We start from the raw sequence: 27,834 nt of genomic DNA, 5'->3' as shown, positions 1-27,834 counted from the left end.
GGAGGGGGGAGAGGCACAGTGAGGGGACTGGGGGAAGGGGGTATAGAGGCAGTGAGGGGAGGGGGAGAGAGGCGCAGTGGGAGGAGGGGGAGAGAGGCGCAGTGGGGGGAGGGGAAGAGGTGCGCAGTGAGGGGAGGGGGAAAAAGAGGCACAGTGAGGGGAGGGGGAGAGAGGCACAGTGAGGGGAGTGGGGGAGAGAGGCACAGTGAGGGGAGGGGGGAGCGAGGCACAGTGAGGGGAGGGTGGGACAGAGGCACAGTGAGGGGAGGAGGGGAGAGAGGCACAGTGAGGGGACGGGGGGAGAGAGGCACAGTGAGGGGGGAGAGAGGCACAGTGAGGGGAGGGGCGGAGAGAGGCACAGTGAGGGAGGTTGGAGAGGCACAGTGAGGAGAAGGTAGAGAAGCACAGTGAGGGGAGGGGGGAGAGGCACAGTGAGGGGAGAGAGGCACAGTGAGGGGAGGGGGGAGAGGCACAGTGAGGGGAGGAGGGAGAGGCACAGTGAGGGGAAGGGGAGAGAGGCACAGTGAGGGGAGGGGGGAGGAGGCACAGTGAGGGGGGAGGAGGCACAGTGAGGGGGAGTGAGGCACAGTGAGGGGAGGGGGGAGAGAGGCACAGTGAGGGGGGAGAGAGGCAAAGTGAGGGGAGCGGGGCACAGTGAGGGGAGGGGAGAGAGGCACAGTGAGGGGAGAGGGGAGAGAGGCACAGTGAGGGGAGGGGGGAGGAGGCACAGTGAGGGGAGGGGGGAGGAGGCACAGTGAGGGGGGGAGAGGCACAGTGAGGGGAGGGGGGAGAGAGGCACAGTGAGGGGGGGGAGAGAGGCAGAGTGAGGGGGGGAGAGAGGCAAAGTGAGGGGAGCGGGGCACAGTGAGGGGAGGGGAGAGAGGCACAGTGAGGGGAGTGGGGGAGAGGCACAGTGTGGGGAAGGAGGGGAGAGAGGCACAGTGAGGGGAGGGGGGAGAGGCACAGTGAGGGAAGGGGGAGAGAGGCACAGTGAGGGGAGGGGGGAGAGAGGCACAGTGAGGGGAGTGGGGGAGAGAGGCACAGTGAGGGGAGGGGGGAGCGAGGCACAGTGAGGGGACGGAGGGACAGAGGCACAGTGAGGGGATGGGGACAGAGGCACAGTGAGGGGAGGAGGGGAGAGAGGCACAGTGAAGGGAGGGGGGGAGAGAGGCACAGTGAGAGGAGGGGCGGAGAGAGGCACAGTGAGGAGAAGGGAGAGAGGCACAGTGAGGAGAAGGGAGAGAAGCACAGTGAGGGGAGGGGGGAGAGAGGCACAGTGAGGGGAGGGCCGGAGAGAGGCACAGTGAGGGGAGAGGGGAGAGAGGCACAGTGAGGAGAAGGGAGAGAAGCACAGTGAGGGGAGGGGGAGAGGCACAGTGAGGGGAGGGGAGAGAGACACAGTGAGGGGAGGGGGGAGATGCACAGTGAGGGGAGGGGGGAGAGGCACAGTGAGGGGAGGGGGGAGAGGCACAGTGAGGGGAAGGGGGGAGAGGCACAGTGAGGGGAAGGGGAGAGAGGCACAGTGAGGGGAAGGGGAGAGAGGCACAGTGAGGGGAAGGGGAGAGAGGCACAGTGAGGGGTAGGGGAGGGGGAGAGGCACAGTGAGGGGTGAGAGGCACAGTGAGGGGGGGGGAGAGACACAGTGAGGGGAGGGGGGAGAGAGGCACAGTGAGGGGAGTGGGGGAGAGAGGCACAGTGAGGGGAGGGGAGAGAGGCACAGTGAGGGGAGGGGAGAGAGGCACAGTGAGGGGAGTGGGGGAGAGAGGCACAGTGAGGGGAGGGGAGAGAGGCACAGTGAGGGGAGTGGGGGAGAGAGGCACAGTGAGGGGAGAGGGGAGAGAGGCACAGTGAGGGGAGGGGGGAGGAGGCACAGTGAGGGGGGGAGAGAGGCACAGTGAGGGGAGGGGGGAGAGAGGCAAAGTGAGGGGAGCGGGGCACAGTGAGGGGAGGGGAGAGAGGCACAGTGAGGGGAGTGGGGGAGAGAGGCACAGTGAGGGGAAGGAGGGGAGAGAGGCACAGTGAGGGGAGGGGGGAGAGAGGCACAGTGAGGGGAGGGGGGAGAGAGGCACAGTGAGGGGAGGGGGGAGAGAGGCACAGTGAGGGGAGTGGGGGAGAGAGGCACAGTGAGGGGAGGGGGGAGCGAAGCACAGTGAGGGGATGGGGACAGAGGCACAGTGAGGGGAGGAGGGGAGAGAGGCACAGTGAAGGGAGGGGGGGAGAGAGGCACAGTGAGGGGAGGGAGGAGAGAGGCACAGTGAGGGGGGGAGAAGCACAGTGAGGGGACAGGGAGAGGCACAGTGAGGGGACAGGGAGAGGCACAGTGAGGGGAGGGGGTGAGAGGCACAGTGAGGGGGGGGATAGAGGCGCAGCGAGGGGAGGGGGGAGAGGCACAGTGAGGGGACTGGGGGAAGGGGGTATAGAGGCAGTGAGGGGAGGGGGAGAGAGGCGCAGTGGGAGGAGGGGGAGAGAGGCGCAGTGGGGGGAGGGGAAGAGGTGCGCAGTGAGGGGAGGGGGAAAAAGAGGCACAGTGAGGGGAGGGGGAGAGAGGCACAGTGAGGGGAGTGGGGGAGAGAGGCACAGTGAGGGGAGTGGGGGAGAGAGGCACAGTGAGGGGAGGGTGGGACAGAGGCACAGTGAGGGGAGGGTGGGACAGAGGCACAGTGAGGGGAGGAGGGGAGAGAGGCACAGTGAGGGGACGGGGGGAGAGAGGCACAGTGAGGGGGGAGAGAGGCACAGTGAGGGGAGGGGCGGAGAGAGGCACAGTGAGGGAGGTTGGAGAGGCACAGTGAGGAGAAGGTAGAGAAGCACAGTGAGGGGAGGGGGGAGAGGCACAGTGAGGGGAGAGAGGCACAGTGAGGGGAGAGAGGCACAGTGAGGGGAGGGGGGAGATGCACAGTGAGGGGAGGAGGGAGATGCACAGTGAGGGGAAGGGGAGAGAGGCACAGTGAGGGGGAGGAGGCACAGTGAGGGGGGAGTGAGGCACAGTGAGGGGAGGGGGGAGAGAGGCACAGTGAGGGGAGAGGGGAGAGAGGCACAGTGAGGGGAGAAGGGGAGAGAGGCACAGTGAGGGGAGGGGGGAGGAGGCACAGTGAGGGGAGGGGGGAGGAGGCACAGTGAGGGGAGGGGGGAGGACGCACAGTGAGGGGGGGAGAGGCACAGTGAGGGGAGGGGGGAGAGAGGCACAGTGAGGGGGGGGAGAGAGGCAGAGTGAGGGGGGGAGAGAGGCAAAGTGAGGAGAGCGGGGCACAGTGAGGGGAGGGGAGAGAGGCACAGTGAGGGGAGTGGGGGAGAGGCACAGTGTGGGGAAGGAGGGGAGAGAGGCACAGTGAGGGGAGGGGGGAGAGGCACAGTGAGGGAAGGGGGAGAGAGGCACAGTGAGGGGAGGGGGGAGAGAGGCACAGTGGGGGGAGTGGGGGAGAGAGGCACAGTGAGGGGAGGGGGGAGCGAGGCACAGTGAGGGGACGGAGGGACAGAGGCACAGTGAGGGGATGGGGACAGAGGCACAGTGAGGGGTGGAGGGGAGAGAGGCACAGTGAAGGGAGGGGGGGAGAGAGGCACAGTGAGAGAAGGGGCGGAGAGAGGCACAGTGAGGAGAAGGGAGAGAAGCACAGTGAGGGGAGGGGGGAGAGAGGCACAGTGAGGGGAGGGCCGGAGAGAGGCACAGTGAGGGGAGAGGGGAGAGAGGCACAGTGAGGAGAAGGGAGAGAAGCACAGTGAGGGGAGGGGGAGAGGCACAGTGAGGGGAGGGGAGAGAGACACAGTGAGGGGAGGGGGGAGAGGCACAGTGAGGGGAGGGGGGAGAGGCACAGTGAGGGGAGGGGGGAGAGGCACAGTGAGGGGAGGGGGGAGAGGCACAGTGAGGGGAAGGGGGGAGAGGCACAGTGAGGGGAAGGGGAGAGAGGCACAGTGAGGGGAAGGGGAGAGAGGCACAGTGAGGGGAAGGGGAGAGAGGCACAGTGAGGGGGGGTGAGAGGCACAGTGAGGGGGGGGGAGAGACACAGTGAGGGGAGGGGGGAGAGAGGCACAGTGAGGGGAGTGGGGGAGAGAGGCACAGTGAGGGGAGGGGAGAGAGGCACAGTGAGGGGAGTGGGGGAGAGAGGCACAGTGAGGGGAGGGGAGAGAGGCACAGTGAGGGGAGTGGGGGAGAGAGGCACAGTGAGGGGAGAGGGGAGAGAGGCACAGTGAGAGGAGGGGGTGGAGGAGGCACAGTGAGGGGGGGAGAGAGGCACAGTGAGGGGAGGGGGGAGAGAGGCAAAGTCAGGGGAGCGGGGCACAGTGAGGGGAGGGGAGAGAGGCACAGTGAGGGGAGTGGGGGAGAGAGGCACAGTGAGGGGAAGGAGGGGAGAGAGGCACAGTGAGGGGAGGGGGGAGAGAGGCACAGTGAGGGGAGGGGGGGAGAGAGGCACAGTGAGGGGAGTGGGGGAGAGAGGCACAGTGAGGGGAGGGGGGAGCGAGGCACAGTGAGGGGATGGGGACAGAGGCACAGTGAGGGGAGGAGGGGAGAGAGGCACAGTGAAGGGAGGGGGGGAGAGAGGCACAGTGAGGGGAGGGAGGAGAGAGGCACAGTGAGGGGGGGAGAAGCACAGTGAGGGGACAGGGAGAGGCACAGTGAGGGGACAGGGAGAGGCACAGTGAGGGGAGGGGGTGAGAGGCACAGTGTGGGGAGGGGGGAGAGAGGCACAGTGAGGGGGGGGATAGAGGCACAGTGAGGAGAGGGGGAGAGAGGCGCAGCGAGGGGAGGGGGGAGAGGCACAGTGAGGGGACTGGGGGAAGGGGGTATAGAGGCAGTGAGGGGAGGGGGAGAGAGGCGCAGTGGGGGGAGGGGAAGAGGTGCGCAGTGAGGGGAGGGGGAAAAAGAGGCACAGTGAGGGGAGGGGGAGAGAGGCACAGTGAGGGGAGTGGGGGAGAGAGGCACAGTGAGGGGAGGGTGGGACAGAGGCACAGTGAGGGGAGGGTGGGACAGAGGCACAGTGAGGGGAGGAGGGGAGAGAGGCACAGTGAGGGGACGGGGGGAGAGAGGCACAGTGAGGGGGGAGAGAGGCACAGTGAGGGGAGGGGCGGAGAGAGGCTCAGTGAGGGAGGTTGGAGAGGCACAGTGAGGAGAAGGTAGAGAAGCACAGTGAGGGGAGGGGGGAGAGGCACAGTGAGGGGGGGAGAGAGGCAAAGTGAGGGGAGCGGGGCACAGTGAGGGGAGGGGAGAGAGGCACAGTGAGGGGAGAGGGGAGAGAGGCACAGTGAGGGGAAGGGGAGAGAGGCACAGTGAGGGGAGGGGGGAGGAGGCACAGTGAGGGGGGAGGAGGCACAGTGAGGGGGGAGTGAGGCACAGTGAGGGGAGGGGGGAGAGAGGCACAGTGAGGGGGGGAGAGAGGCAAAGTGAGGGGAGCGGGGCACAGTGAGGGGAGGGGAGAGAGGCACAGTGAGGGGAGAGGGGAGAGAGGCACAGTGAGGGGAGGGGGGAGGAGGCACAGTGAGGGGAGGAGGCACAGTGAGGGGAGGGGGGAGGACGCACAGTGAGGGGGGGAGAGGCACAGTGAGGGGAGGGGGGAGAGAGGCACAGTGAGGGGGGGGAGAGAGGCAGAGTGAGGGGAGGAGAGAGGCAAAGTGAGGAGAGCGGGGCACAGTGAGGGGAGGGGAGAGAGGCACAGTGAGGGGAGTGGGGGAGAGGCACAGTGTGGGGAAGGAGGGGAGAGAGGCACAGTGAGGGGAGGGGGGAGAGGCACAGTGAGGGAAGGGGGAGAGAGGCACAGTGAGGGGAGGGGGGAGAGAGGCACAGTGGGGGGAGTGGGGGAGAGAGGCACAGTGAGGGGAGGGGGGAGCGAGGCACAGTGAGGGGACGGAGGGACAGAGGCACAGTGAGGGGACGGAGGGACAGAGGCACAGTGAGGGGAGGGGGGGAGAGAGGCACAGTGAAGGGAGGGGGGGAGAGAGGCACAGTGAGGGGAGAGGGGAGAGAGGCACAGTGAGGAGAAGGGAGAGAAGCACAGTGAGGGGAGGGGGAGAGGCACAGTGAGGGGAGGGGAGAGAGACACAGTGAGGGGAGGGGGGAGATGCACAGTGAGGGGAGGGGGGAGAGGCACAGTGAGGGGAGGGGGGAGAGGCACAGTGAGGGGAGGGGGGAGAGGCACAGTGAGGGGAAGGGGGGAGAGGCACAGTGAGGGGAAGGGGAGAGAGGCACAGTGAGGGGAAGGGGAGAGAGGCACAGTGAGGGGAAGGGGAGAGAGGCACAGTGAGGATTAGGGGAGGGGGAGAGGCACAGTGAGGGGTGAGAGGCACAGTGAGGGGGGGGGAGAGACACAGTGAGGGGAGGGGGGAGAGAGGCACAGTGAGGGGAGGGGGGGAGAGAGGCACAGTGAGGGGAGGGGAGAGAGGCACAGTGAGGGGAGTGGGGGAGAGAGGCACAGTGAGGGGAGGGGAGAGAGGCACAGTGAGGGGAGTGGGGGAGAGAGGCACAGTGAGGGAGAGGGGAGAGAGGCACAGTGAGGGGAGGGGGGAGGAGGCACAGTGAGGGGGGGAGAGAGGCACAGTGAGGGGAGGGGGGAGAGAGGCAAAGTGAGGGGAGCGGGGCACAGTGAGGGGAGGGGAGAGAGGCACAGTGAGGGGAGTGGGGGAGAGAGGCACAGTGAGGGGAAGGAGGGGAGAGAGGCACAGTGAGGGGAAGGAGGGGAGAGAGGCACAGTGAGGGGAGGGGGGAGAGAGGCACAGTGAGGGGAGGGGGGAGAGAGGCACAGTGAGGGGAGTGGGGGAGAGAGGCACAGTGAGGGGAGGGGGGAGCGAGGCACAGTGAGGGGATGGGGACAGAGGCACAGTGAGGGGAGGAGGGGAGAGAGGCACAGTGAAGGGAGGGGGGGAGAGAGGCACAGTGAGAGGAGGGGCGGAGAGAGGCACAGTGAGGAGAAGGGAGAGAAGCACAGTGAGGGGAGGGGGGAGAGGGGCACAGTGAGGGGAGGGCCGGAGAGAGGCACAGTGAGGGGAGAGAGGCACAGTGAGGAGAAGGGAGAGAAGCACAGTGAGGGGAGGGGGAGAGGAGAGGCACAGTGAGGGGGGAGAGGCACAGTGAGGGGAGGGAGAGAGGCACAGTGAGGGGAGGGGGGAGAGGCACAGTGAGGGGAGGGGGAGAGGCACAGTGAGGGGAGGGGGGAGAGGCACAGTGAGGGGAAGGGAGAGGCACAGTGAGGGGAAGGGGAGAGAGGCACAGTGAGGGGAGGGGAGGGGGAGAGGCACAGTGAGGGGAGAGAGGCACAGTGAGGGGAGGGGGAGAGGCACAGTGAGGGGAGGGGGAGAGGCACAGTGAGGGGGGGGAGAGACACAGTGAGGGGAGGGGGGAGAGACACAGTGAGGGGAGGGGGGAGAGAGGCACAGTGAGGGGAGTGGGGGAGAGAGGCACAGTGAGGGGAGGGGAGAGAGGCACAGTGAGGGGAGTGGGGAGAGAGGCACAGTGAGGGGAGGGGAGAGAGGAACAGTGAGGGGAGTGGGGGAGAGAGGCACAGTGAGGGGAGTGGGGGAGAGAGGCACAGTGAGGGGAGAGGGGAGAGAGGCACAGTAAGGGGAGGGGGGAGGAGGCACAGTGAGGGGGGAGAGAGGCACAGTGAGGGGAGGGGGGAGAGAGGCACAGTGAGGGGGGGAGAGAGGCAAAGTGAGGGGAGCGGGGCACAGTGAGGGGAGGGGAGAGGCACAGTGAGGGGAGAGGGAGGAGAGGCGCAGTGAGGGGAGGGGGGAGGAGGCACAGTGAGGGGGGGAGAGAGGCACAGTGAGGGGAGGGGGGAGAGAGCACAGTGAGGGGGGGAGAGAGGCAAAGTGAGGGGAGCGGGGCACAGTGAGGGGAGGGGAGAGAGGCACAGTGAGGGAGTGGGGGAGAGGCACAGTGTGGGAAGGAGGGGAGAGAGGCACAGTGAGGGGAGGTGGGAGAGGCACAGTGAGGGGAGGTGGGAGAGGCACAGTGAGGGAAGGGGGGAGAGAGGCACAGTGAGGGGAGGGGGGAGAGAGGCACAGTGAGGGGAGTGGGGGAGAGAGGCACAGTGAGGGGAGGGGGGAGCGAGGCACAGTGAGGGGAAGGGGGGACAGAGGCACAGTGAGGGGAGGAGGGGAGAGAGGCACAGTGAGGGGAGGGGGGAGAGAGGCACAGTGAGGTGGGGAGAGAGGCACAGTGAGGGGAGGGGCGGAGAGAGGCACAGTGAGGAGAAGGGAGAGAAGCACAGTGAGGGGAGGGGGGAGAGGCACAGTGAGGGGAGAGGTACAGTGAGGGGAGGGGGGAGAGGCACAGTGAGGGGAGGGGAGAGAGGCACAGTGAGGGGAGAGAGGCACAGTGAGGGGAGAGAGGCACAGTGAGGGGAGAGAGGCACAGTGAGGGGAAGGGGAGAGAGGCACAGTGAGGGGAGGGGGAGAGGCACAGTGAGGGGAGGGGGAGAGGCACAGTGAGGGGAGAGAGGCACAGTGAGGGGAGGGAGAGAGGCACAGTGAGGGGAGGGGGAGAGTGAGGAAAGGGGGGAGAGGCACAGTGAGGGAATGGGGAGAGAGAGGCACAGTGAGGGGAGGGGGGAGGAATGCACAATGAGGAGGGGGAGAGAGGCACAGTGAGGGGAGGGAGGGGAAAGAGGCACAGTGAGGGGAGGGAGAGAAGCACGGGGAGGGGAGAGGCACAGGGAGAGGGGAGCGAGGCACAGTGAGGGGAGAGGGGAGAGAGGCACAGTGAGGGGGAGAGAGGCACAGTGAAAGGAGGGGAGAGTGAGGAAAGGGGGAGAGGCACAGTGAGGGGAGGGGGAGAGAGGCACAGTGAGGGATGGAGGAGAGAGAGAGGCTCAGTGAGGGAAGGGAGGAGAGAGGCTCAGTGAGGGAAGGGAGGAGAGAGGCACAGTGAGGGGAGGGGAGGAGAGAGGCACATTGAGGGAAGGAGGAGAGAGGCACAGTGAGGGAAGGGGTGAGAGGCACAGTGAGGGGAGGGAGGAGAGAGGCACAGTGAGGGAGGGGGAGAGAGGCGCAGCAAGGGGAGGGGGAGAGGCACAGTGAGGGGAGTGGGGGAAGGGGGTATAGAGGCAGTGAGGGGAGGGGGAGAGAGGCGCAGTGAGGGGAGGGGGAAGAGGTGCGCAGTGAGGGGAGGGGGAAAAAGAGGCACAGTGAGGGGAGGGGGAGAGGGATGGGAGAGGCACAGTGAGGGGACGGGGGGAGGCACAGTGAGGGGAGGGGGAGAGGCACAGTGAGGCGAGCGGGAGAGGCACAGTGATGGGGAGAGAGAGGCACAGTGATGGGGAGAGAGAGGCACAGTGATGGGGAGAGAGAGGCACAGTGATGGGGAGAGAGAGGCACAGTGAGGGGGAGAGAGGCACAGTAAGGGAGAGAAGAAATGATTAAGGCTGTTCCTATAGTGCCGTCGATGGCGACATGACGGGTGACGACGCCGTCGCCACCGCAAAGTTATGTTTCGCCCGGGCGGCGGCAGTGCGGTATTCCGGCAATTTGATTTGTTCAAGTGACGTGACGTGACGGCCCTTGAAAAATCTAATTTTGCTGGCTACCAGTTTCCGCAACGGCGACGTCGCTTTGTCGCCGTAGCGGGCACTATAAGTGCACATGGCGGCAATGCTTCTGTTTTCGGGCGACGTCGCCAGTACTATATGCGCGGCCTAAGAATGTAGATTAAATATTTGAAAAATTGTGCTTATGATGGGCTTTATTTTCCTGTTATTTTCCCTGTGCTAATTATTCTACTCCATACAAAATGTTCCTAATATTTCACTATACTGAGATAAATCCCTTAATTTCCCAGCGTTCTCGTGTGGTAACGGGGGAAGGGAGCAGCGCTGATTGAGACGACTCTAGGGAGCGATTCATGGTATGTTTATCAATTTAAACTTTTACATCCTCGTAACCTTTTATAAAACACAGAACAAATGCAAAGAAAGCTGCAGAATGGCCGGTGTGGGGATCAAACCCACGGCCGCGGCATTATTATCCCCACAACTGCGCTATCCAGCAAGCAACTGTATGTAGCAAGCGAGTCAGCGCAGGAGCTGCGGGAAAGTGTTTTACCTAGTATAGAACGGCTGGCTAACCACAGCCATATATAAGTGCCACGCGCGCACGCCGGAGCCAAGCGCGCCCACTATATTACGTGCCGTAGTGTATATTTACAGACAGAAAGGAACAAATAACGTTTCCGGGCGGCAGCCCTTCCGTCTGATCGCCCCTCAGTGTTACACAAATATAACAGACAGACATTTATGTAACACTGACATTCGCCCCCACCCACTTGGCGCCAAAACGCCATTAAGCAGACCCCGTTCCAGGTGTGTGGAGGTCTCAAATTAGCCGGTAAGACCACGCGTGTCTGGTTGCCGGTGCTTCCGGGTTGTGACATCACGTGTCACGGCAAGGTCTGCCCCTCATAACGAGCGTCGTTGCCACGGGACCACAGGTGTATCATGCTTGTTACCATGGCAACAAAGGACGCTAGCGCACATTTATATATACAATGTAACAAACATTTAAAAGCCCATAATGAGAAATATAAGAACTGGAACCAAACTACTAGTGAAGAAGCTGGTTAAGGGATAAGAACTGAATAAACAATGTCGTGTGTGTGTGTGTGTGTGTGTGTGTGTGTGTGTGTGTGTGTGTGTGTGTGTGTGTGTGTGTGTGTGTGTGTGTGTGTGTGTGTGTGTGTGTGTGTGTGTGTGTGTGTGTGTGTGTGTGTGTTTGTGTGTGTGTGTAGACCCGGCGTTGCACGTGAGCTAAATTTCCAGCTATGAGGGGGGGGGGGGCAGTGGAGAGGAGGGGGGGACGGACAGTGGACAGGAGGGGGGAGCGGAAGTGGCTCAGTGAGGGGGAGAGAGGCATAGTGATGGGGAGAGAGAGGCTCAGTGAGGGGGAGAGAGAGGCTCAGTAAGGGAGAGAAAAAATGATTAAGGCTGTGCCTATAGTGCCGTCGATGGCGACACGACGGGTGACGACGCCGTCGCCACCGGCGAAAGATATGTTTCGCCGGGCGGTGGCAGTGCGGGATTCCGGCAATTTGATTTGTTCAAGTGACGTGACGGCCCTTGAAAAATCTAATTTTGCCGGCTACCAGTTTCCGCAACGGCGATGTCGCTTTGTCGCCGTAGCGGGCACTATAAGTGCACGCGGCGGCAATGCTTCTGTTTTCGGGCGACGTCGCCAGTACTATATGCGTGGCCTAAGAATGTAGATTAAATATTTGAAAAATTGTGCTTATGATGGGCTTTATTTTCCTGTTATTTTCCCTGTGCTAATTATTCTGCTCCATACAAAATGTTCCTAATATTTCACTATACTGAGATAAATCCCTTAATTTCCCAGCGTTCTCGTGTGGTAACGGGGGAAGGGAGCAGCGCTGATTGAGACGACTCTAGGGAGCGATTCATGGTATGTTTATCAATTTAAACTTTTACATCCTCGTAACCTTTTATAAAACACAGAACAAATGCAAAGAAAGCTGCAGAATGGCCGGTGTGGGGATCAAACCCACGGCCGCGGCATTATTATCCCCACAACTGCGCTATCCAGCAAGCAAGCAACTGTATGTAACAAGCGAGTCAGCGCAGGAGCTGCGGGAAAGTGTTTTACTCATCACTTAGTGCGTCCCTAGTATAGAACGGCTGGCTAACCACAGCCATATATAAGTGCCATGCGCGCACGCCGGAGCAAGCGCGCCCACTATATTACGTGCCGTAGTGTATATTTACAGACAGAAAGGAACAAATAACGTTTCCGGGCGGCAGCCCTTCCGTCTCATCGCCCCTCAGTGTTACACAAATATAACAGACAGACATTTATGTAACACTGACATTCGCCCCCACCCACTTGGCGCCAAAACGCTATTAAGCAGACCCCGTTCCAGTTGTGTGGAGGTCTCAAATTAGCCGGTAAGACCACGCGTATCTGGTTGCCGGTGCTTCCGGGTTGTGACATCACGTGTCACGGCAAGGTCTGCCCCTCATAACGAGCGTCGTTGCCACGGGACCACATGTGTATCATACTTGTTACCATGGCAACAAAGGACGCTAGCGCACATGTATATACAGCTAAACCCCGTTATAACGCGGGTCTCGGGGTCCACCCCGAGACCACCGCGTTACTAACGGGGTCGCGAGAAAAAAAAATGGCCGCCGCGCTTTAGCGCATATTCATCCCGCGGGACAGGAGATGGGAGCGGGCATGTCCCTCCGCTCCCCGCTTCCCCCTGTCACCGCGGGACAGGCCGCGGGGCAGGAGATGGGAGCGGGGATGTCTCTCCTGTCCCCGCTTCCCCCTGTCACCTCGGGACAGGCCGCGGGGCAGGAGATGGGAGCGGGGATGTCCCTCCTGTCCCCGCTTCCCCCTGTCACCTCGGGACAGGCCGCGGGGCAGGAGATGGGAGCGGGGATGTCTCTCCTGTCCCCGCTTCCCCCTGTCACCTCGGGACAGGCCGCGGGGCAGGAGATGGGAGCGGGGATGTCCCTCCTGTCCCCGCTTCCCCCTGTCACCTCGGGACAGGCCGCGGGGCAGGAGATGGGAGCGGGGATGTCTCTCCTGTCCCCGCTTCCCCCTGTCACCTCGGGACAGGCCGCGGGGCAGGAGATGGGAGTGGGGATGTCCCCTCAGGTCGCCGCTTACCTCAGAACCATGCTGCCTGCATGGAGGTTGTAGCGGGGGGTTTCTTCTCCCCACCGCTGTCCCCGGTGCTCCCGCTGCCTGCGCGGGAGGAGGGGGGGGAGCGGGTGGTGGTGCTGGTCGCGGCCCGTCTGTGTAGAGTGAGAGAGTGTGTGTGTATGTATATATGGGAGAGAAAGTGTGTGTGTGTATATGGGTGTGTGAGTGTGGGTAAGTGTCTGAGTGTGTGTGTAAGTGTGTGTGAGTGTGTGTGAGTGTCTGTGAGTGTGTAAGTGTGTGTAAGTGTGTGTGAGTGTGTGTGAGTGTCTGTGAGTGTCTGTGAGTGTCTGTGAGTGTCTGTGAGTGTCTGTGAGTGTCTGTGAGTGTGTAAGTGTGTGTGAGTGTGTGTGAGTGTGTGTCTGTGAGTGTCTAAGTGTGTGTAAGTGTGTGTGAGTGTGTGTGAGTGTCTAAGTGTGTGTAAGTGTGTGTGTGTGAGTGTGTGTGAGTGTCTGTAAGTGTGCGTAAGTGTGCGTGAGTGTGCGTAAGTGTGTGTGAGTGTGCGTGAGTGTGGTCAGTGTGTGTGCAGTGTGTCAGTGTGAGCAATGAGCAGTGTGTGTGCAGTGTGCAGTGTGTGTGCAGTGTGGCAGTGAGCAATGAGCAGTGTGTGTGTGCAGTGTGTCAGTGTGAGCAATGAGCAGTGTGTGTGCAGTGTGCAGTGTGTGTGCAGTGTGGCAGTGTGAGCAATGAGCAGTGTGTGTGCAGTGAGTGTGTGCAGTGTGCAGTGTGTGTGCAGTGTGGCAGTGAGCAATGAGCAGTGTGTGTGCAGTGAGTGTGTGCAGTGTGTCAGTGTGAGCAATGAGCAGTGTGTGTGCAGTGTGCAGTGTGTGTGCAGTGTGGCAGTGTGAGCAATGAGCAGTGTGTGTGCAGTGAGTGTGTGCAGTGTGCAAAAAAAAAAATGTAAAAAATTTTTTTTAAAAAAATTTTTTTTTTTTTTTTTTTTTTTTAAAAAAAAACGGGAGCCACGGGAAAACCGCGTTATAACCGAATCGCGGTATAACGAGGCGCGTTATAACGGGGTTTAGCTGTATATACAATGTAACAGACATTTAAAAGCCCATAATGAGAAATATAAGAACTGGAACCAAACTACTAGTGAAGAAGCTGGTTAAGGGATAAGAACTGAATAAACAATGTCGTGTGTGTGTGTGTGTGTGTGTGTGTGTGTGTGTGTGTGTGTGTGTGTGTGTGTGTGTGTGTGTGTGTGTGTGTGTGTGTGTGTGTGTGTGTGTGTGTGTGTGTGTGTGTGTGTGTGTGTGTGTGTGTGTGTGTGTGTGTGTGTGTGTAGACCCGGCGTTGCACGTGAGCTAAATTTCCAGCTATGAGGGGGGGGGGAGAGGAGGGGGGGACGGACAGTGGACAGGAGGGGGGAGCGGGAGAGGCACAGTGATGGGGAGAGAGAGGCTCAGTAAGGGAGAGAAAAAATGATTAAGGCTGTGCCTATAGTGCCGTCGATGGCGACACGACGGGTGACGACGCTGTCGCCACCGGCGAAAGATATGTTTCGCCGGGCGGTGGCAGTGCGGGATTCCGGCAATTTGATTTGTTCACGTGACAATGTCACTATAAGTGCACGCGGCAGCAATGCTTCTGTTTTCGGCCGACGTCGCCAGTACTATAAGCGCGGCCTAAGAATGTAGATTAAATATGTGAATAATTGTGCTTATGATGGACTTTATTTTCTTGTTATTTTCCCTGTGCTAATTATTCTGCTCCATACAAAATGTTCCTAATATTTCACTATACTGCTATAAATCCCTTAATTTCCCAGCGTTCTCATGTGGTAACGGGGGAAGGGAGCAGCGCTGATTGAGACGACCCTAGGGAGCGATTCATGGTATGTTTATCAATTTAAACTTTTACATCCTCATAATCTTTTATAAAACACAGAACAAATGCAAAGAAAGCTGCAGAATGGCCGGTGTGGGGATCAAACCCACGGCCGCGGCATTATTATCCCCACAACTGCGCTATCCAGCAAGCAAGCAACTGTATGTAGCAAGCGAGTCAGCGCAGGAGCTGCGGGAAAGTATTTTACTCATCACTTAGGCTGCGGCCACGCTAGCGCTGAGCGTGCTGACCGCGCTGTGCTTGCCGAGTTTAGTTTTCACCCAGGCTTTAAAAAAAAGAAAATGGATAGAAGTGCGGCGCAACTGCGCATGTCCAATGAAAGGCTCCCGGATGACTAGTTCAACATAACTTTATTTGACACACACCAGGGCTACACCAGCATCTCCCCCTCAACGCGTTTCACCCTTACGCAGAGGGCTTCGTCTTGGAGTGGGGAGAAGTGGTGACAGCCTCTTAAATACCTAAAAGCCCGCGAAAGCGGCATTAAAACTTTAACCCCTTCAGTGCTATATGCCTGTTAGCTAATATCATGCTATTTAAAGTATTTAATGTCTGTGCAGCTCACTATAAACATATTATATGCACAGAGAGCATCTAAATTATATATTCAGACATACACAGTAGCCAAATGATAAGACTATTTGGCAGCACATTCCAGGTATATGAATAAACATAAAAAGCTGTTGCAAACACTGCAAGTGGAATATACTCAACACTAGATTCACAATAACCCAAGTTATATACCGATTAGTCAGTCATACATATAGGGGCTTCCTAATGCTTTATTTAGACATATTTGTGACTTATAGACCAGTGAATCAAGGGAAGGTAGGTGGGAAAGGGAGAGAAACAAGGGTAAAAGGGGGGGGGGAGAGAAGGGAGGGAAAAGAGGAGGGGGGGGAGGTATGGAAGGGGGGGGGGGATGAGAAGTGTGAGGGAGGGAAAGAGAGGGGGGGGGAGAGGAGGGGGGAGGGGAGGGGGAAAGGCTAAGGGAGGGACAGTGCAGAGAATAAATCAGAAATACACAATAGACGTTCTGTTCTAAAGAAGACCATAATATGTACATATCTGCATTCCACGTATAACACTCTTATATATCTCTTAAAGAAAACATCGTAGATCCCAATCCACATTAAGTCCACTGGGTTGTAATGTGTTTAATGTGTGGATCCAGTGCGCCTCCCTTTGGTGTGGGAGCTTGATTCTATCCCCTCCCCGAGGGGGGAGGACTACATGTTCTATAGCGCAACAACTGAAATTGTCCACAGAACCCAATGGACAGTTGTTAAAGTGGATTGGGACCGGATGTGTCATGTCTGAATTCTTGATGAGCCTTAAGTGTTCTAGAATGCGAATTTTTAAGGCTCTACTGGTAAGCCCCACATACTGTTTTTTTACATCCGCATTGTAACAAGTATATGACATAATTGGTCTGACATGACATAAAGGTTTTTATCTGATATTTCCGTGTTTCAAGTTTATCAGTGAAATGTTTAACTTTCTTCATTTTGGGACAAATCTTACAGTGCCCACATTTAAATGATCCAATCAATTTTGGAAAGAAAGACAGTTTATTCTGGTTAGTATTAGTAGTTTTCAGCAAACTGGGTGACAGAAGATTCCCTAGCGTAGCTGCTCTACGGAACACTATTTTGGGTCCCACACATGCCATTTTATTTAGTAAAGGGTCTAGTGAAAGTGTGGCCCAATGTTTGCGTATGATGGTTTTAATTGAGTTTGCTTGTTCGCTATAGTTTGTAATAAAGAATGGCGCTTCTGTGTTCTCGGCCTGTGTATCTATCTGGGTACTGTTGGCTGCTATGTTGGTGAGGGTATTCCTATCCATATTCAGTGCATGCTGATATGCCTGATCAAGGTCTGCACCATCGTATCCCCTCGACAGGAACCTCCTCCTCATCTCTTTCGCCCTGTGGATAAAGGCCTCCAATGTGGAGCAGTTACGGCGTAATCGCAGGAACTGCCCCTTTGGAATGCCCTTAACCAGAGGGCGTGCGTGACAACTGTTATAATGAAGTAATGAGTTCCTGGCATTCTCCTTTCTATAGATGTCTGATTGAATATTATACTCCATATCCACATATAAATTTAAATCTAGAAAGTAAATGTGGTTTTTATTATATGTGTGAGTAAATTTCAAGTTGAGAGTATTGTCTGCCAGGTATTCAAAGAACCTCAAAAGGTCTTCCTCCCCACCACTCCAGATCAAAATCAGGTCGTCAATGTAGCGTTTGTAAAACACCACATGACGCCTGAAGGGATTGGAATCTCCAAACACGTGGGACATCTCCCACCAACCCATGAACAAGTTGGCGTAGGAGGGGGCAAAGGATGTCCCCATAGCTGTCCCACGTGTTTGGAGATAATACTGCTGGTCAAAGAAAAAATAATTGTGCGTAAGTGAAAATCTAATACTGTCAAGAATAAAAACTATGTGTGCTGGCGAAAGAGTGGAAAAAAAAGAGACTTTGAAGCGCGCTCAACTTGCCCGCAGCACTCCCCGCGTGAGCTTGCGAAATAGCCAGGACACCCGGCGCTCCTGCTTGGGGAGCTGGTGACGTCACTGCTCTGCTCATACACACACACAAACGCACACACACACACACATACACACACACACATACACACACACACAAGCACACACACACGCACACGCACACGCACACACACATATATATATATATATATACAGTGTTCGACAATCCTATACATTTACACGCCCGGGGCGGGTGGATTTAACCCCTGGGCGAGTAAATATTGGCCCAAGCAGCACACGTGTTTATTTTTTTAAATTTCCCTGCTCGCGCTGAAATTTTCCCGCTCTAGCTGCCTGAAACAAAAAAAAAAAAAAAAAACTCCCCCTACCTGACTGCTGATTGGCGCGCGCTCCCAGGCTTTGTGGGCGCGTGGCCAGGCTCTATATGAGCCGGCCCCCAACGTATGGCCATTTTTTCTGGCCGGAGATCTGTTGGAGAGTACGAGCGTAAGTACTCTCCAATCCTCCATCCCCTCTGCTCCTTCCCTGCCTCCTGCAGTTCCCCCTTTCTCCCCCCAACCCCCGATAACCGCGCGTGGCTGGATATGGTAGCGTGGGTGTTCCCCCTTCTCTCCCCGGCCCCCGCTTACCCCAGCTTCCCGCGCGGGGCAGAGGTGTCCCCCCCCTTCTCCCCCCCCCCCCCCGGCCTCCCCCGATCCCTGGGTGATGGTAGTGGGTGTTCCCCGGCTTCCCGCGATACCCGCGCGGGGCTGGTGATGGTAGTGGGGATGTTCCCCGCGATACCCTTGGGGGGCGGGTGATGGTAGTGGGGGGCTTCCCCACTTACCCCGGCTTCCCGCGATACCCTTGGGGGGCGGGTGATGGTAGTGGGGGTGTTCCCCGCTTACCCCGGCTTCCCGCGCCGCTTCGCCTGATCCCCGCGCGGGGCTGGAGATGGTAGCGGGGGTTTTCCCCCCTTACCTACTTTGTCTCCGCTTCTCCACTGTCCCGTGGCTGTCCGCGCAGGGCGGGAGATGGTCGCGGGGGGGGGGGGAGCGAGCGGGTCAGTGGTGGTGCTCGGTCGTGCGGCCTTTCCTCTTCTACCCCCTGTCGTGTGTGTGTGTGTGTGTGTGTGTGTGTGTGTGTGTGCATGTGCATGCATGGGAGAGTGTGTGTATGTGTGTGCATGCATGCATGGGAGAGTGTGTGTGTGTGTGTGTCACCCCAGTCAGTCACCCCGTCACGGAGGTTATTTGGACTGGGGCGCTCCCTAAATTTTGTGGCTTAAAAAGTTGTTGTAACGCCTTACTCTGTTAAAAAATGATAAAATATAAAATATGATTTTGGTGTTTGTGGTGCAAAAGGGTGTGTAGAAAAACATATACTGGCCCTTTTAGTTGATTTTGTGGTTGCTGCTTGACCTTGGAGAAGGGAATCCCGTGTCCTTCTCAGCGTGGCAGTAGTGGTGTGAAGATGGTCAGCGCGAACCTCGTGGACCTCACGGATATAGTGAATCCGGATGCAGTATTAAGACAAGAATAAAAGAATAAAACACGATATTAGTGTATCATGTCCACATTGGGGGATTGGGGGGAAAAAAAGGGGAGGGGGGGAGTGGGAAGGGGGAGTAGGGGGGTGGGGTAGGAGTGGACGGTGGTGGGATGGATGGTGGGTTCCCACTAACTAATCACAGAATACATAGAATATATGGATCCAGTGACTCACACGGGCTTGTGTGGTGTCTCTCCCTCAACGCTGACTGGTGTGGGTAAATACAGACTCATATACTGGAGTCTCAGATATACATTAAACTCACACGGCCTGATGTGAGTCCTTGCCCTCAGAGGGTAATGTCCTGTATGGATGGTGTCCTGTTGTTTCAGCAGAGTTGTCCCCCGATGGGTGTGGTGTGTGAGTGTCTCCTCTCCCCGTATCCCAAATGACCAAAAAGCAATGTGCAAACCAAAAGTCAAAATGAATTAAAAGGTCTTTAATGGGTTAACAGTGAAGACATGTGCATACACTATGCATACATGTTGTGGTGCTTAAAAGGTATAAAACAATATATGACACGATAACACAATGAACTAAACAGTATGTGATGTACTGAAGCAAACACAAAAAAGGACTCTCACACTAAACGAATATACAAAATCACTTGCCCAGCATCATCCGCTCAGAGCACTCCTGCACGATCTCCTCCTCCGTTTTTTGCTCCAACTGGCGCGTCCGGCAGCGGAACCGGAAAGGGGGATCTGAACCGGATGTCCTGCAGTGTGCTGGGTCCCTCTGTCAATGAGCTCCGGCAGGGAACTACGCGTTTCGCAATAAGCTTCGTCAGGTTCCTGCCGGATGCTCATTGTGTGCTGCATTTATAGGTGCCCCCATTAGTTTAATTGGAGAAACACCTGGATTAAGGGCATGGTTTAAATTTAGACGGTTATATCTCTTTATAGGAGCTACCTTTGGAAGCCCCTAATGTCAGGGATAGTGAGATGTGCCTGTAAATATAAATAATGGGTTAGATAAGCATATATTAAAATTAGATAAGCATATATTAAAATAAATCAATACATTATAAAAACTACATTTTAAAAAATACTTAGAGATGATCATTGTATTTGTCCTTAGAAGCATTTTAAGTTTAATAAAAAACGGTTGAAATTGGAATTTGATTGGGGTATTTGTGTGATTTGGAATCTTTTAGTTCCTCCGTGTGCAGTATTTTTAAAACCATTCTCTGTTGGTTAAAATCTTTACATATGTAATACAATAGTGCCACCATGTGGCTGGATGTGAAAATTACCTCAACACTGTCATAACCTAATGGTAAAAGTTAAGCAATCTTGGTAGTGTGGCACACATCCCTTTAAAGTAACTTAAAAATGTGCCAGAGTGTATTACAGCAAAAAATATATTTATGTGACAAAAGTTATAACGAATTACATATTTGACGGAAAAAATATAATATTATTATTATCAAGATGGTTAAAAAACCTTACTGTTTATAGCCACTACATCTGACATAAGGGTAGAACAACCTAGGCACCCAAAATCTTGGTTTCCTCATTCAGCTATCTAAAATGTACCACTCAATATCTCCGTGTTAGTTAAAAGATATTTCATTTGTAATACAATGCTGCCACCAAGTGGCCGCATATCGAAATTGCTACTTCAAAACCCTAATATTATCTCTACCACACTGTGGATAGTGCGGTATTCAGTTAAGTGTAGAGTCATTGTTTAAAATATATTGCAAAAGTATATTCCAGCGGATGACGAGAGTATATCAAATATGCATGAGCATGGGTTTACACAGACATTTGATATTAGAAAAATACTTGTATAGGTGATTTCGACGCGGAGCTCTCATGTGGTGAAAATGTTCAAAACGTATAGTCCAGATTCTTCATAACTCCTTTCTAACTTCAATTCATGTTGCAGAGGTTGTCGCGATGGTATGCATCATTTCTGGTCCTCAAGGGTTGGTTCGAGGTAGATTCATATTTGGGACGTGCGCCCTATTGGAGATTGGAGAGGAAGTGGATCAGTGTGTGTTAAAACAAAGAGGTAGATGTAAATGAAATTTAATAAAATAAAATAGTAGATGTTATAGAATAGTAGATGTTTATAAAATATTAAAAAATAAAAGTTGTTTAAAAATTGTTTACAAATGGGGGATTTGGAGCAGATTGATGGGTGTTCAGAGAAAGGCTGCAATGTCTATCTCTACATTGAGGCCTGTGGGTACCAGGCTTTTCAATTTGTAGATCCAAAACGTTTCTTTTCTTGATAGAGATGTCAGTCTGTCGCCTCCCCTCCAATGTGGGGGGACTACTTCAATGCCCCTAAATTCAAGGCCCGACGGATCTCCTTGGTGATGTAGTGCGAAATGCTTAGAGACACTATGTGTCATTAGTTTCCGTCTGATATTCCCTAGGTGTTCCAAAATACGCACCCGCAGGGGTCGACTGGTGCGCCCTACATATTAGAGTCCACAGGGGCAGTTTAAAAGGTAGACTACGAATTCTGATTTGCAATTAATGAAGCTGCCGGTTTTGAACTGTTCTCCTGTTGTATTAGAGCTGAACTGAATTGTTTCCTTACTTCCCTGTTTGCATGCTTTGCATGTATTACATCTATGGAAACCTTTGGCTGTTTGTAGCCAGTTTGAGTCCTGGCCTGTTGTTCTATTCTCCATTCTAAAGAGGCTTGGTGCTAACTTTCTTTTGATGTTATCTGCCCTTTTATAGATGACTTTCAGTTTTTCTGGGAGGTACTCTTTCAGGGTGGGGTCTCCCTGTAGGAGATGCCAGTGTTTATTCAGGATCTGTTGTATGCTTCCTGCATCCTGACTAAACTGTGTTAAGAAAGCGATGCTGAACTCTTCTTTGGGCTTAGGTGGATTAGTTTTAAGGATTTCACTACGTTCGAGCTCCCCTACTTTTCTCTTATTGCTATATCCATCTTATCGTTATCATAGTTTTTAGCAATGAAACGCTTCTTAAGAATATTGGATTGTTCCCTATAAATATGGTCATCGCTACAGTTTCTCCTAATTCGACGAAACTGTCCTGGGGGTATGTTCTTTAACCATTTTTTGTGGTGGCAGCTAGTGTTAAGTAGGTAGTTGTTACAGTCCACTTTTTTGAAGAAAGTTTTAGTCTTTAGTTTGGTGTCTTCTATGTAAATAGTAAGGTCTAAGAAGTCTACCGTGTTATTTCCTATGCAAGTTGTAAAAGCCAAGTTCCTCTCATTAGTATTAATATAGTTTAAGAAATGGTTCAAGTTTTCACTACTACCTTTCCAGATGAAAAACACATCATCGATGTATCTTCGCCATAGCACGAGATCCGCACCAAATTCATGCTCTGACCAGATGGTATCAGTCTCCCAATTGTCCATGAACAGATTGGCATAACTTGGTGCGAATTTCGTACTCATCGCTGTGCCACATTTTTGTAGGAAATATGTTCCATCAAATTTAAAAAGGTTATGCTTCAGAATAAAATTGATACTTTCTAAAATGAAGCGTCTTTGTTCTATTTTAACAGTTGGGTCTTTTGTTAATGTCCTATTGATGGCTTCAATTCCATCGTCGTGTTTTATGGATGTGTATAATGAAGTTACATCACAAGTGCAGATTTTGTAGTCATCTTGCCAAATTACCTGTTCTAATACATTAAGAATTTGCGTGGTATCTCTTAGATAGGACCGCATCTCTGCAACATATGGTTGTAGAAAACCATCTATATATTCCGATAGTCGCGACGTGAGTGAGCCTATCCCAGAGATGATGGGTCTCCCTGGTGGTGCTTTAATATCCTTATGTATTTTGGGTAAAAAATAAAATATCGGCATAACTGGGAATTTTATATTTAAATAGTCGTATTCTTTTTCATTTAGGACTCCTGTTGTACTGCCTTTGTCTAGTAGGGTGAGGAATTCTATACAGAATTCTTTATGCGGATTCGTCTTAAGACGTGCATAGGTGATGTCGTCAGATAATATCCTCTCTGCTTCTCCCTTATAATATTCAGTGTCCATAATGACAACCCCCCCCCCCCCTTTGTCTGCTTGTTTTAATATGATATCCTTATCTTTCTCTAAGTTTTGCAAAGCGATTTTCTCTTTTAGTGTTAAATTGTTCTTCGTTATCTTTGTCGTACCTGAGGTCAGTTTGTCAAAGTCTTCCTGGATTTTTTGGTGGAACACTTCTAGATTATGGCCTTTTGCCCAGCTAGGATAGAATTTGGACTTGTTTTTAAGATTTGAATGTTTAAAATCACTCTCTATGTTTATGTTCGTATCATTACTTACTATCTCCCTAGTTTGTGCGTCTTTGGAAAGAATTTTTTTTTTAAGCGTAAGCTGTCTGATGTATTTGTGTGCGTCTATATACAGATTAAAACTATTCGCCTTAGCAACTGGCGCGAAATTCAGCCCCTTTTTTATAAGCTTACATTCATCTATGTTGAGTTCTTTTTTACTTAGATTAAATATACAGTATTGTTTACATCGCTGCTCTTTTCCTGTGTCCTTCTTCCTCCCCGCTTTCCTCGTGTGGTCTTTTTCTGAGTTTTGTGTTTGGTGTTTCTATTTCTTTCTGTTCTTCTACCACTAGAGTGCGATTCTGGGTGGCTATTGGTGGTGGTTTTGCTACTTGGGCCTGTTCTAAAAAATGACCTGTATGTGGTCTGGGTGATCGTTGTTCTCTCACGTGACCTTGCTCCTTATCATGTCTTTCTCTGTATGTTTGCCTCTGTTCCCTGTAAGGTGATTTGCGTTCCCGTCTTGGGCTCTGGTCCCTATATTGTTTGTGGGGTGACCGGTAGTGTCTCCTTTGGCTTTCTTCTCTCATAGTGTCTCTCTCTGTATTCCCGATTTGACCCATAGTGTTTGTAAGGTGATCTGTGGTCCCTATCTCTGCTCCTTTCTTTATCATACCTGCTATCACGTTCAAGTGGTGATCTAGTTCTGTAGTTATATGTTGTTGGCTTAGCAGTGTGATACCTTTCGTGATACTCTTTTGCTTTAGAATAGTATTTATTGTCCTGCCAATGTTCTTCTCTGTCTCTATCATTTTTCTTTGCCTCGTCCCTTTTGTGGCTTCCTGTGTCTTCAATAGTGTGCGTTTTAGTTTCTTTATTCTCTCTAGGGGTTTCTAGGGCACCCGCCTCCTGCCTTCTTGGTGGAATTTGTCTAGCCTCTTTATTAAATGATACATTCTTATTGTTTTCATATTTGGGATAGTTCTTATGCCTCTCTGGATTCGTTGGATAGCTTAATGTGTTGGATCTTGAATTCTGGTTTTTATTACTATCTTCTCTACTCCTATATTCGAACATTTTCCTATCCCTTGGGGTGCTAGGTGGGACTAGTGAGATCCGTTGCCATTTGGGGTTTGACCCCACTACATAATCTTCCTCGTCTCGTCTGAATTTTTTGTTCTTTGACTCTATCAGGTTTTTTTCTATGGCGTCTATTTCATCCGCTAGTTTTCTGTCCCTACTTATGAAGGTGGGATTATCTATAGAGGTTTCTAATCTTTTCTGAATTAGTGTGACTTCTCGGTCAATTTCTATTAGTGTCTTTGTATGGTGTTTAATGATAAGTTTCATTAAAGTGAATGAACAGGCATCCATAGCTTCCTCCCATTGTACATTGTATTCTACATCTGCTAATTCAAAGGATGATTTTTTATCAAACCGTAAACCCCTAGGAATACGTTTGATGTCAATGTATTTTTCTAGGTAGACTTTGTCCCAGACCTTTTTGGTCTCCTTCTTAAGTAAATTCTCTAGTTTATCGAATTCATTATTTATTGTTTCTAAGTCTCCCATTTCCGCTGACTCAATTTCTCTCATTTTGTTCTCTATGTTGTTACTTCTAAAAATTCTTTTTGTGAAAACACTCTCCTTGATTTCGACCATATCTTCTATCTCTATGGTTGCTACTTCCATGTTGAGATTTCTAATGTGGGGTGCTGCCACCAGGATGGGATTAGAGAAGTCTGGAGGTTATTTGGACTGGGGCGCTCCCTAAATTTTGTGGCTTAAAAAGTTGTTGTAACGCCTTACTCTGTTAAAAAATGATAAAATATAAAATATGATTTTGGTGTTTGTGGTGCAAAAGGGTGTGTAGAAAAACATATACTGGCCCTTTTAGTTGATTTTGTGGTTGCTGCTTGACCTTGGAGAAGGGAATCCCGTGTCCTTCTCAGCGTGGCAGTAGTGGTGTGAAGATGGTCAGCGCGAACCTCGTGGACTTCACGGATATAGTGGATCCGGATGCAGTATTAAGACAAGAATAAAAGAATAAAACACGATATTAGTGTATCATGTCCACATTGGGGGATTGGGGGGAAAAAAAGGGGAGGGGGGGAGTGGGAAGGGGGAGTAGAGGGGTGGGGTAGGAGTGGACGGTTGTGGGATGGATGGTGGGTTCCCACTAACTAATCACAGAATGCATAGAATATATGGATCCAGTGACTCACACGGGCTTGTGTGGTGTCTCTCCCTCAACGCTGACTGGTGTGGGTAAATACAGACTCATATACTGGAGTCTCAGATATACATTAAACTCACACGGCCTGATGTGAGTCCTTGCCCTCAGAGGGTAATGTCCTGTATGGATGGTGTCCTGTTGTTTCAGCAGAGTTGTCCCCCGATGGGTGTGGTGTGTGAGTGTCTCCTCTCCCCGTATCCCAAATGACCAAAAAGAAATGTGCAAACCAAAAGTCAAAATGAATTAAAAGGTCTTTAATGGGTTAACAGTGAAGACATGTGCATACACTATGCATACATGTTGTGGTGCTTAAAAGGTATAAAACAATATATGACACGATAACACAATGTGATGTACTGAAGCAAACACAAAAAAGGACTCTCACACTAAACGAATATACGGGAATATAAGGGAATATCAGACGGAAACTAATGACACATAGTGTCTCTAAGCATTTCGCACTACATCACCAAGGAGATCCGTCGGGCCTTGAATTTAGGGGCATTGAAGTAGTCCCCCCACATTGGAGGGGAGGCGACAGACTGACATCTCTATCAAGAAAAGAAACGTTTTGGATCTACAAATTGAAAAGCCTGGTACCCACAGGCCTCAATGTAGAGATAGACATTGCAGCCTTTCTCTGAACACCCATCAATCTGCTCCAAATCCCCCATTTGTAAACAATTTTTAAACAACTTTTATTTTTTAATATTTTATAAACATCTACTATTCTATAACATCTACTATTTTATTTTATTAAATTTCATTTACATCTACCTCTTTGTTTTAACACACACTGATCCACTTCCTCTCCAATCTCCAATAGGGCGCACGTCCCAAATATGAATCTACCTCGAACCAACCCTTGAGGACCAGAAATGATGCATACCATCGCGACAACCTCTGCAACATGAATTGAAGTTAGAAAGGAGTTATGAAGAATCTGGACTATACGTTTTGAACATTTTGAACATTTTCACCACATGAGAGCTCCGCTTCGAAATCACCTATACAAGTATTTTTCTAATATCAAATGTCTGTGTAAACCCATGCTCATGCATATTTGATATACTCTCGTCATCCGCTGGAATATACTTTTGCAATATATTTTAAACAATGACTCTACACTTAACTGAATACCGCACTATCCACAGTGTGGTAGAGATAATATTAGGGTTTTGAAGTAGCAATTTCGATATGCGGCCACTTGGTGGCAGCATTTGAAATATCTTTTAACTAACACGGAGATATTGAGTGGTACATTTTAGATAGCTGAATGAGGAAACCAAGATTTTGGGTGCCTAGGTTGTTCTACCCTTATGTCAGATGTAGTGGCTATAAACAGTAAGGTTTTTTAACCATCTTGATAATAATAATATTATATTTTTTCCGTCAAATATGTAATTCGTTATAACTTTTGTCACATAAATATATTTTTTGCTGTAATACACTCTGGCACATTTTTAAGTTACTTTAAAGGGATGTGTGCCACACTACCAAGATTGCTTAACTTTTACCATTAGGTTATGACAGTGTTGAGGTAATTTTCACATCCAGCCACATGGTGGCACTATTGTATTACATATGTAAAGATTTTAACCAACAGAGAATGGTTTTAAAAATACTGCACACGGAGGAACTAAAAGATTCCAAATCACACAAATACCCCAATCAAATTCCAATTTCCACCGTTTTTTATTAAACTTAAAATGCTTCTAAGGACAAATACAATGATCATCTCTAAGTATTTTTTAAAATGTAGTTTTTATAATGTATTGATTTATTTTAATATATGCTTATCTAATTTTAATATATGCTTATCTAACCCATTATTTATATTTACAGGCACATCTCACTATCCCTGACATTAGGGGCTTCCAAAGGTAGCTCCTATAAAGAGATATAACCGTCTAAATTTAAACCATGCCCTTAATCCAGGTGTTTCTCCAATTAAACTAATGGGGGCACCTATAAATGCAGCACACAATGAGCATCCGGCAGGAACCTGACGAAGCTTATTGCGAAACGCGTAGTTCCCTGCCGGAGCTCATTGACAGAGGGACCCAGCACACTGCAGGACATCCGGTTTAGATCCCCCTTTCCGGTTCCGCTGCCGGACGCATCAGTTGGAGCAAAAAACGGAGGAGGAGATCGTGCAGGAGTGCTCTGAGCGGATGATGCTGGGCAAGTGATTTTGTATATTCGTTTAGTGTGAGAGTCCTTTTTTGTGTTTGCTTCAGTACATCACATACTGTTTAGTTCGTTGTGTTATCGTGTCATATTGTTTTATACCTTTTAAGCACCACAACATGTATGCATAGTGTATGCACATGTCTTCACTGTTAACCCATTAAAGACATTTTAATTCATTTTGACTTTTGGTTTGCACATTGCTTTTTGGTCATTTGGGATACGGGGAGAGGAGACACACACACACCACACCCATCGGGGGACAACTCTGCTGAAACAACAGGACACCATCCATACAGGACATTACCCTCTGAGGGCAAGGACTCACATCAGGCCGTGTGAGTTTAATGTATATCTGAGACTCCAGTATATGAGTCTGTATTTACCCACACCAGTCAGCGTTGAGGGAGAGACACCACACAAGCCCGTGTGAGTCACTGGATCCATATATTCTATGTATTCTGTGATTAGTTAGTGGGAACCCACCATCCATCCCACCACCGTCCACTCCTACCCCACCCCCCTACTCCCCCTTCCCACTCCCCCCCCTCCCCTTTTTTTCCCCCCAATCCCCCAATGTGGACATGATACACTAATATCGTGTTTTATTCTTTTATTCTTGTCTTAATACTGCATCCGGATCCACTATATCC

General features: G+C 52.2%; 2 long non-coding RNA genes across 2 annotated transcripts; one reads left to right on the top strand and one right to left on the bottom strand.

The window, feature by feature from the left end:
* The first annotated feature begins 9,759 nt into the window (after positions 1–9,759).
* Positions 9,760–27,343, top strand: LOC142481523 (uncharacterized). Its single transcript, XR_012795818.1, has 4 exons — positions 9,760–9,826; positions 11,311–11,376; positions 14,411–14,476; positions 25,818–27,343. It is a non-coding gene; the product is annotated as an uncharacterized LOC142481523 (long non-coding RNA).
* LOC142481524 (uncharacterized) lies at positions 18,954–21,231 on the bottom strand. Its single transcript, XR_012795819.1, has 2 exons — positions 20,326–21,231; positions 18,954–19,485 (listed from the first exon to the last, which is right to left on the bottom strand). It is a non-coding gene; the product is annotated as an uncharacterized LOC142481524 (long non-coding RNA).
* Positions 27,344–27,834: the final 491 nt, after the last annotated feature.

The sequence above is a fragment of the Ascaphus truei genome, unplaced genomic scaffold (genome assembly GCF_040206685.1).
Source record: "Ascaphus truei isolate aAscTru1 unplaced genomic scaffold, aAscTru1.hap1 HAP1_SCAFFOLD_277, whole genome shotgun sequence".
Taxonomy (NCBI): domain Eukaryota; kingdom Metazoa; phylum Chordata; class Amphibia; order Anura; family Ascaphidae; genus Ascaphus; species Ascaphus truei.
This window is presented reverse-complemented; position numbering and strand designations above follow the sequence as displayed.